The following is an 11,107-nucleotide window of genomic DNA, read 5'->3' as shown; positions in this document are numbered from 1 at the left end:
GTCTGTCAAGGACAGGTGTATAAAAACCGACAGGATTTCCAGCTGAACCTGCATCAACCTGCTTTAATGGGATTATAGTTACAAGCGAGAAAAATAAAACCTACCAAGTGGGTAAAAAAACAAAAAAAAACCTCTGAAAGTCAAGTTGAAAACATTTTGGAAAGTGACTCTCAGCACAGGGCCGAATTCATCACCCATCTCCGTGGATGAGCCCACATAATCTGCTTTTAATTGACACATCCAGTTTTTAAAATGCATGATCTGTGACAAACAGCAGATTGCATGTTCCACGGAAACAATTTCCATTTCTGTCGGCTTCTTATTGTCACTCTCAGCTCACATGAGTCACGAATCGACTCGGCTGCAGGCCCGGGGAGTCTGTTTTTCAGGTCAGTGATTTAAAGTCAGTCTGTGTGCAAAAACAAATGCAGAAAGATTTCCAAGCCATAGATGTAGGGCTGGGCAGTTTGGTTTAAATATAAAATTTCAAATTTTTTTAATACCAGGTAATTTTTCTGATGATAATCAATATACAAAACAGAAAGAAATTACAAACGGCAAAATATTTTCAAAAAGTTGCTTTTACCTCTGAGTTTTATAATGCAAGAATTTTTAATTACTAGAATATAGTCATAATGTTAGCAGAGGAAAAACGCAATTCTACCAGAAAAACATTTTAAAATGACAAGAAAAGTCATTTTAATTGGAAAAAACTTCCCAGAGTTATGGGGATGTGTGGTTTTCTTCAAAATAGACTCAGTCGTTTGCAATTCCATGTTGATGTTTTAAAAGATGAAGTATTTCCTATTTCATAGAAAAGTTTCCTTTTCTATGAAACTGATGCCAAAGTATAACTTCACAAAATAGTCAGCGTTCCTTATTTTAATTCATTTGTACTTTTCGTGAAGGAGTTAGAATAAAATTATTACCTCATTCTCCTAATATAACCACTTTATTCTGGTAATATTAACATTTTATTCTCCTATTGTTATGACTGCATTCTCAAAATTAAAATCTTAGACTGGCCCTAATGTTTACTGAGTTGACCTGAAGTCAAAGTCCAAATAAATAAAAGCTGTAAAACATGCTTGTCAAACAAGATGGCCGCCTGGGGCCAAACATTTCTGATTATCTTGATCAATAAAATCAGTTAGTCACTCAGCCCTACATAGAGGCAGTAAAGTTAACAAAATAATAAATGTGTGGTTGGACTGAATGGAAAAAAAACATTTGAAATTGAGTCAAATTAATCACTGTATTTTACAGTTACATTTTTTCACATAGATCTCTATTATCCTCAGTCCTTCATTTTTTAATTCATAAATACAAAACTTCCCAGTGAATGCACAGAATATATTTCTACAGTCTGTTTTTAATGTATCTACATAATTAAAAAGATGAAAGAAACACAAAGCGATGAAGGAACGGAGCAACAGACAAATGGATGAATGTCTGTTCAAAGCAGATGGAGGTCCAAATGAACAAAGAAAGAAACAAATGAACAGATAAACAAACAAATGGTTGGATAAATGAACAAATGGAAAAAAGAATAAATGGATGATCCAACAAATGGAAGAACGGCCAACCAACAGGCGGATGGACAGACAAACAGATGAATGACTGGATGGTGAAACAAACCAAGACAAGCAGATCAGACATCAGCTGGTCAGATGAACGAATAAAAGGAGGAATGAAAGACTGAATGAAAGGAGAAATAGATGAACGAACAAACGAACATATGTAAGGACAAATTCTGTAAGTATCCTATTTTTCTGACTATAAGCCGCTACTTTTTTCCCACGCTTTGAACCGTGCGGTTTACGGCCCGGTGCGGCTTTTCTGTTGATTTTTCTTCAACCACCAGGGGGCTCTTTAGCAGGAAGTGAATCATTGGAAGTCAAAATTGGAAATCAAAGAAGAAAACGCTAATTTTAATTTAGAACAAGCACATGCTAGCCGCAGACACGACGGAGAAACACTTTCAAACTCATATGATGCAGTTTTTAAGTTGAGGGCTGTCGATCTGGCAGCACAGGAGGGAAATGGAGCCGCTGCACGTAAACTTGGCATGAACGAAACCACGGTTCGGCGTTGGAGATGGAGGGCTGCGCCTTAATAAGTCCAGCAGATTTATTAATGACGCAGCTCTCCGCTGCATCCTCATGGAAAACCGAGAGCGGCGGAGATACCAACGGCTTATATATGTACATTTCCAGCTTTTTTCAAAAAATTTGCCGGTGCGGCTTATAGTATGGTGCGCTCCATAGTCCGGAAAATACAGTAACTGGAAGATGAACAGAAAAATAGACAAAGGAATGAAAAGCAATCAACTAATTTAAAGATGTATAAACAACTTAAAGAGGCAGTACCGTGTAAAATCCTTTATCAAAAACATGTCTGGAGTCTTGCTTTGATTCTCTCATGTTTGAGAAAACCTTCATCTCCATGCCAACCATTCAGCTGTGCAAGACGCCTGGGTGGGTCTAACCCCGCCTTCCAGGAGCTTGGTCCGGTCTTCCAAGCTGCCGCCTCACAGAGCAGCCATCCCGGTGACTGCCCCTCTGAGCTCCTTCAGACTAGCCAGCAGCAATTAGCAAACACCTGGTGCTCATTAGGTGAGCTGCTGCTCAGAGCAACGCTGGTAAAAATGTTGCTAAAGGGTTAATGGAGGAGCCATGTTGTGATGACTTCCTGAAGGCTAAGTTTCAGAGAGAACGGGAGTTTCTTAAAGAGACAAAGGCCCAATTTAAAGGCGTTAAATTATAAAGTCGATTTCTTAAGTCATGTTTGATATAACATTTTATGACAACTGAAGGTAGCAAAGTTACTTGATTGTGCTATAAAATGCCACTACCTGAAAACACAGAATAGGCTTTTTTCTGAATTTAGAAGCAAAACATTCAAATGTTCTTAAGGTTTTCTTAAGAACATTTGATTTAAGTCATCAGGCTTTTAAGTGTTATCAGTTCTGCAATAGAAATGAATCTATTCCACTCTTATAAATGAAACAGTAATAATTCCTAATGAAAGTATATCTAAGGAAAACGTTATGAGCCAAGAACAGAAACCTGTGGAACTCCACGAGAAAAGAAAACAACTGTTTTGAAGAAGCTTAAACGAGTCGGTAAAACTGGAGCCAATCTGATGCGTCTCCTGTAACCTTTATCGGCTTCAGTAAATTACAGGTTTCTACAAACTGAAGTCACTCTGAGGAAACGTACAGACTGCTCATTAGCACCCAGTTAGCCTCAAAAAATGTGTGTTAAAATTCAAAAACCTGAATAATTCACAACTATGATTATTTTAAAATGGTTGGGTTTGAAAGAAGGAATTATGTTGTTTTCTATTGGAAGCGATCCTTGAATTTAAAAGAAGCAACAAAGAGTTTTTTGGGGTTTCTTGTCATTTCTGCAGGAAAACTCAATCTTCTGCAGCTATATTTACTGCCAACTCTCCATAAAAAAAACGACCAAATGATGAAACTAGAGCAGCCCACGGCTGCAGAGCCCTGCTCAACCTGAAGCAATGCTCTCCACAGCCCTTCATGTTAATAATAACTAGTGCTTAAAACAGCAAAAAGGGTTTCTGAGCAGCAGAGGATTCCATGGAAGTTAAAATACGTTTCATTTGAGACGCAGGCTGTATCTTTTTCTCATCGCTTTTTCATATTTATGAGGCAGAAGATGATTTATGGCTGCAGCATGACCACTGCTTAGTATGCAAACACAGTCAAAAAGGTTTGCACAGGGTCCGGTTTACACCTGGCTGCCATCTGCGTTTTATAGAAACGCAGGATGAGACACTGGATTCAGAGCCAGAATTTATAAAAAAGCAGCTCACAGATTAAAAAATCTTTAAAATGATCAAATAGTGAAACATTAAGTGCAAAGACAAAGCAAAGGAGAAATGACTTTATAAAATCTCCATAATTAAGACAGTGAGGGCAGTGGGAGCCGTGTCTCCGCTCCTTAGAGGTCGGGTTGGAGTGTGAAGGCTGTGAGTTCTGCTGGATCACTGTGATGAATAATTAACCAGAGAGAAATCAGCATCTCTTTAATGAAACCGGACTCTTTCAGCACAGCGCTGGAGGAATACTCAATCATTTACTCATCTACTCACATTCATATTTGCACACATTTCCACAGAGACTTAAGTCAAACGCGAAGGATGCGAACGTCTGAGTCATCTGACTCGGTTATACAGACTTCCTCCTTAACAGAGAAATAAATGTCTCCAGGTTCTGTTTCTCACAAGTTCCAAACAAATCTTCTGTTTTTATATAAAACAGTGCAGTATATAGAGAGAGCGCTACATAAACATGAATGTCATGATACATTTGGTTTTTAATTATTAATTTAAACCCTTAACTGGCTCCATTTGCAAATGTAGCAAAGAAGTTCATTTCTACCATTAAATTTCTAGGCAGTCGACTTTAAAATGTAGTTCATACATTCACAACAAGCCTCATATTAGCCGTCTTTAACAGGCAGAATAGAATAGAAATACCCATCATTCACACAGAGACAGACATGTAGATTCACGCAAAGATAAACAAAGTAATAAGAAGTACAAACTTTACTCTCAGACCAGCTCATATTTACATGTTTTTGGTATGAAATTAGAAAATGATGCAATATGTTCTGCAGAGAGCCTTCAGCCATCTTCCCTTCCTACGTTTTACACTTTAATAGTTAGCACCTTGTCTTCTTGTCATCCAATGATCCATCCGTCTTCCTCCTCTCTATATTTGTCTGCATGCGGCACGAAGCAATAACAACATAATGTGAAGAAAATTAAGATGTCATTGCATCGCTTCATCTCTATTTCTGCAGAAGAGACGGTCGTTTTGTTTAATAAAGACCCCGCCTTGAGCTGCTCTCCATGCCGTCACAATGTGTCTAAGAAAAGATCTTAATTCTAATACTGGTAAATTAAAAAGTAAAACGATTCTGTTTGTGTTGATGATAAATTATCTCCCATTTCTGCTTATAAACACAGCCTGTTTGCACACATTTCAAAGGTCTTCCAGGCAGCCGCTGCATTTGCAGCAGATGCTTTTCTCTCTAATTAATGCCAGTGAAGACAACTCTGACATTCAACAGAAATGCATCTTCTCGCTTCATCACACTTACTAGTAGAGAGAGCAAGTTTCTGCCGCTTCTCCTCCCTCTGCCTGGCACATGTACACAAGCTATAGGTTAATTGGCTGATTCCCATGTGGATGGAGGGATTGTGATGATGAAAAGTCAGAGAGAGAGAGAGAGAGACAGAGTAAAAGACTAAAAATAATGTTGAGAGGGACAGGAGAGGAATGAGGGGGACACTGGGACCAATTTACCGTCTTCTCCCATCATTAACTGGGAGCGGGTCTGGGTCATTAGCTGGTCGGTCCTGTAAGCCGCTGTCATGGAGCAGGATGGAGGAACACCTGCTGAAGGTGGCAGATGGCAGAAAAAAGAGCCAAGAAATAGACGGTCATTAGAGCTGATTCAGCTCCTGTTATATTTTTCTAATTAATCATTTAAAAACAGTGTAATGTGGAGTGTGTCATCACTGACAGACGGGTATTTTTAATCCTCCAAGTGGGAGAAATGAAAACAGACAGGATGGTTTGGGATTTTAATGAGTAGAATGCAAAATATTCATACATACAGTATATATAGTCATTTTCCCTTTTTGCCACATTTTTATGTCCTAAATAATAAAAGAATTTCAATATCATTACACAAAGATAACCCGAGTATATAGAACGTAGATCTGAAATCGTTTTCTCATCACTATTTTGTATTTAATCAGGTTTTCTTTGTCTCATATTCAAATTTGTTTGACAATTGGAGACATTTAAGTGCAACACAAAACAAAAAAAACAATAAAGAGTCACATACTTTTCACAACATTTTGGTTCTAATTGTGAACAAATCTCTGAATCTGTTGTTCGTTTTTAAATCCTAATTTAGTGAGATGGATTAAAGAACAGTTACGATATCCACATTTAAACGACACGGCGTAACATATTCAATAAATTAGAAAATATGTCCCAATGAGTCTCGTTTTTAAGCAGGTTTATTTATTAAACCCGCATTTCTGTTTTTGAAAATAGTTTTTTATTGGTATGATGTAATTTTATACTTTAAATGTCAAGTGAAACTGGAAAATCATCAACTAACAGAAATAGAGTACTTGAAAAATCAGTCTGTGGTTAGTTAATCTATATAATGTGTTCATTTAGTTATAAAGTTCCTAAATTAAGCTGTTTTTTCAATAATATCCTAATTTATTGAATGGGTCTGTACAATTTACAATCACTATGATGAAATATGATATAATATAAACTTTTAACCAACAGCTTTTCTCACTATAAATGCAAAAAATTCCAATTAAATTAAATTTTGCGCAGAGTAGAAGATTGAGGGATGGGAATAAAATCTATAAAAATAAATATTTTCCATACTGTAGAACATTTTTGGTGTTTTTATGAGGATGAATTGCATCAACATCAACATGGTTGCTACAAATGATTCCATTTCTTAATGTTGCTGCTTTTATAAATCATTGTTTGCCTCTTTCTTGCAGTTTTGTGCCTGTTGATTTGTCTCGACTTGTTCTTTGTCAAACTGTTCCTCTGCAAGATGTCACAGTCACAGAAAAGTAACCAGGGTGCGAATGTAGACGTCTCACATTCAGATGCTCTCAGATTACACAAACCCTAATCTAATGTTCTGCTTAGAGACACAAACAGCCACATTTACTCCCTACTCCTCCACATAAACCCTTTAACATGCACATGTTTGGGGAAGTGTAGAAGAAATCTAGCAGACGCACGAATAAAACATGAAATATCAACATGAAATAGCATGCAGAGCTAAAACTACCAGCAATTCCTAATGTCAGTTTTGCTTCAGAGAAACAATCTGTTGACGTTGGCTTTACTCAACAAAGGAACATTTTATGCATCAGAAAGAACGGATCTGTGCACCAATCTGGAAGAATCTTAACCCAAATGTAGAAAAATCCCTTTTGATCCCCAAACACGGCTTCTTTTACAGACTTCCAGACGGCGCTTATCCAGAACCATTTCTGACATTTCCCAACATTTGGTTCTATCTTTAAGCACACATTTTTTTTATATTTGGTGCAGGAAGTCCTCACCAATCCTTCACGATGTAACAGGAAGTGCCAATAACTCCTGTCTGGAAGGTCAGATTTGGGCCAACTTTCCGGGATTCAAAAGACCACGAGCCATTTCTCCTGCTAGCGATAGGCTAATGTGTTTGTTTTGGGTATTAACTCAGAATTCCCTGTGCCATGTATATATATATATATACATATATATATATATATATATATATATATATATATATATATCCACATTTTCATCTCTCGCCCATTTCCGTCTTGTTCCCAGTAGCCCAAGGCAAGTCCTGAGAAGCCAGCTCAATGGCAAGAACAAAATCCGCGCAATAAACAGCTATGCCCTGCCAGTAATCAGATACCCTGCTGGAATAATTAGCTGGCCAAAGGAGGAGATAAAAGCCACTGATATTAAGACTAGAAAACTACTAACAATGCATGGAGGATTCCATCCCAAATCCAGCACCCTGAGACTGTACACGAGCCGCAAGGAAGGAGGCAGAGGACTAGTGAGTGTGAGAACCACAGTCCAGGACGAAACAACTAAGATCCATAAATACATCAGGGACAAAGCCCCAACAGACAATGTGCTCAGTGAATATCTCAGACAACAGGGAACGGAGGTTGAGGTGCCAGAGATACCATCATGGCAGGACAAGCCCCTACATGGGATGTACCACCAGCAAATAACCCAAGTGGCTGATATCAGTAAATCCTACCAATGGCTGGAAAAAGCTGGACTCAAGGACAGCACAGAGGCCCTCATCCTGGCCGCCCAGGAACAGGCCCTAAACACCAGAGCAATAGAGGCCCAGATATACCACACCAGACAAGACCCAAGGTGTAGGTTGTGCAAGGAGGCCCCTGAGACAGTCCAGCACATAACAGCAGGGTGCAAGATACTGGCAGGGAAAGCGTACATGGAACGACATAACCAAGTTACAGGCATAGTGTACAGAAACATCTGTGCAGAATATGGACTGGAAACCCCGAGATCAAAGTGGGAAACACCCCCAAAGGTGGCGGAGAACGCCAGAGCTAAGATCCTGTGGGACTTCCAGATCCAGACAGACAAAATGGTAATGGCGAACCAACCAGACATTGTCGTAGTGGATAAACAACAGAGGAAAGCCGTTGTGATAGATGTAGCAATACCAAGCGACTACAACATCAGGAAAAAGGAGCACGAGAAACTAGAGAAATACCAGGGCCTCAGGGAGGAACTGGAGAGGGCCTGGAAGGTGAAGACCACAGTGGTGCCTGTGGTCATCGGGGCCCTCGGGGCAGTCACCCCCAAACTGGACCAATGGCTACAACAGATCCCAGGAACAACATCAGACATCTCAGTCCAGAAATGTGCAATCCTTGGCACAGCCAAGATACTGCGCAGAACCCTCAAGCTCCCAGGCCTCTGGTAGAGGACCCGAGCTCAGAGGATAAGAACCACCCGCGGTGGGTGAGAAGGGAATTTTTTATATATATATATATATATATATATATATATATATATATATATATATATATATATATATATATATATATATAGTATATACACATATAGACATATATAAAATAAAATAGTAATGATATCTATGATTATATTAACAAAAACACACATTTTCATTGTAAAGTTGTGATTTTGTTTTACAATAACCTATATTTCATCATGTAGTTTTGTAATTTTTCTTTATATGGGCAAAAAGAAAAAAATAAAGTGCTCTTGGGGTCCCCCTGGTGGCCGCGGTGCACGGTGTTCATCCAAACCTCTAAACTCCGGTGGAAGATCAGTGAGCAAAACAATGTCGAGAAAAGGTAGAGGAGAAACAGAAAAATGTCAAGATAAAGGTTTGTTTTTATGTGGTAATGTAATGTTTATCAAAAGATTGTGCAACTGCTAGTAGAAAATTAGCATAATAGCGACCTTGAAAAGTCCAGTTCAACAACCAAACATTTATACTATTTATGCTAGCCTCTTTGTATTTATATGAAATTTTAACTTTAAATTACTTGATTCTTGTGACTGGCCCTAAATATTTCTGAGGGTTTTTTTTATTGTTTGGTTTTTTTTTTTTGCTTTATAACGGTTGATAACAAGAATTAAAACTTTTCAATGTTTGACAGTCTGGCAAAAATGTTTTTACATCAGGCTACATGGCTACTTTATTAATATATTAGTGAGCTACTCTAAGCTAGTTGCCGATATTTTGTTTGCTGCTCAGCATGATCATTTAAAGCAAACATTATTTTTTACACCAACAGAACGTGAAACTTCTCCAGGAGTCATTAAAATTATTTGAAAGCTCAGAATCAATCAATCAATCAATCAAATTTAATTTGTATAGCACATTTCAGCAGCAAGGCATTTCAAAGTGCTTTACATCATTACAAACACAGAAACACAATGCAACATAGAATCAATAATCAAAACACGACATTAAGTCAAGTTCCATCAATAAATTTGTAATTGATTACATTTCAAATACAATCCTAAACAGGTGGGATTTTAGTCGAGATTTAAAAGAAGTCAGTGTTTCAGCTGTTTTACAGTTTTCTGGAAGTTTGTTCCAAATTTGTGGTGCATAGATGCTGAAAGCTGCTTCTCCTCGTTTGGTTCTGGTTCTGGGGATGCAGAGCAGACCAGAACCAGAACCTGAGAGGTCTGGAAGGTTGATACAACAACAGATCTGTAATGTATTGTGGTGCTAAGCCGTTCAGTGATTTATAAACTAACAACAGTATTTTAAAGTCTATTCTTTGAGCTACAGGGAGCCAGTGGAGGGACTTTAAAACTGGTGTTATGTGCTCTATCTTCCTGGTTTTTAGTGAGAACGCGAGCAGCAGCATTCTGGATCAGCTGCAGCTGTTTGATTGATTTGTTGGACAGACCTGTGAAGACGCTGTTGCAATAATCAATACGACTGAAGATGAATGCATGGATGAGTTTCTCTAGATCTGGCTGAGACATTAGTCCTTTAATCCTGGAAATGTTCTTCAGGTGATAGAAGGCCGACTTTGTGACTGTCTTTATGTGGCTCTGGAGGTTCAGGTCAGAGTTCATCACTACTCCCAGGTTTCGGCCTGATTGCTGGTTTTTAGTTGTAATAGTGTAATCAGCCCAGTACCGGTCCATATTCTCAGGTGAGAAAGACTGACCTAATATAAATAACATTTTTAGCTGTTGTAATTACACCCAAGAGAAATTAATTTAATTGAAGTATGTTATAAATATGTTTGTATTTCATATAGGGATGCACTGATTGCAGTTTTCTGGCTGATCGCCGATTGACGGTCTTTAAAAAGCCTGACCTGCCTTCCGATTTTGAATGATGCCTTTTTGTCTGATTTGTCACTAAATAAGCCAGAAAGTCGCTGAGTTGGCAACAGGGGGTCAGTGTTGTGTTAACTGCCAACATGCAGACATGACCTGGTGGGGCGGTCTGCTGCAGAGCAGAGGAGGACAGGCTGATTTTAAGTCTTTGCTGCGGTAGATAAAATCAGCTTCACATGTAAATATCGGCCAATCACCGATTTCCCAAAATTCAAGAAATTGGCGCTGATACTTAGGACATAAGGGTCTATCCTCACATGTAGACCGGTGTAATCTCCTTTTCAACGCAGCAACAGACTGTGTGTCAGCAGCTTCACATTCAGACAGTGAATATACACAGATTCTATGAAGACAAACTTAATAGAGTAAGTTCTTTAATCCTTAAAACCTCAGAAAGTTCAAAAAGATTTGCTAGAGAGTAGATTTTATTCAGAAGATTATCCTTTTGGCTGTTTTCTCTTTTTTCTTGGTTCTGTTCAAACTCCAAGAATGAGTGAAATGAGTAAACAGAACCTTCTCTCAGCGCCAGAGTCCTGGGCTCTGCTGGCTGCCCGGTCCGTTACCGTCCCGGTCGCAGCTGACGCAGGCCACCCGGCTGACATTAGCCGTGTTTAGCTCCGCCGCGCTGCCCACTCTTTTAACTCTATA

Source organism: Xiphophorus hellerii, chromosome 4 (assembly GCF_003331165.1).
Source record: "Xiphophorus hellerii strain 12219 chromosome 4, Xiphophorus_hellerii-4.1, whole genome shotgun sequence".
In the NCBI taxonomy this organism is placed as follows: Eukaryota; Metazoa; Chordata; class Actinopteri; order Cyprinodontiformes; family Poeciliidae; genus Xiphophorus; species Xiphophorus hellerii.
The sequence above is the reverse complement of the archived record's forward strand: the minus strand, read 5'-3'. Positions refer to the sequence as shown.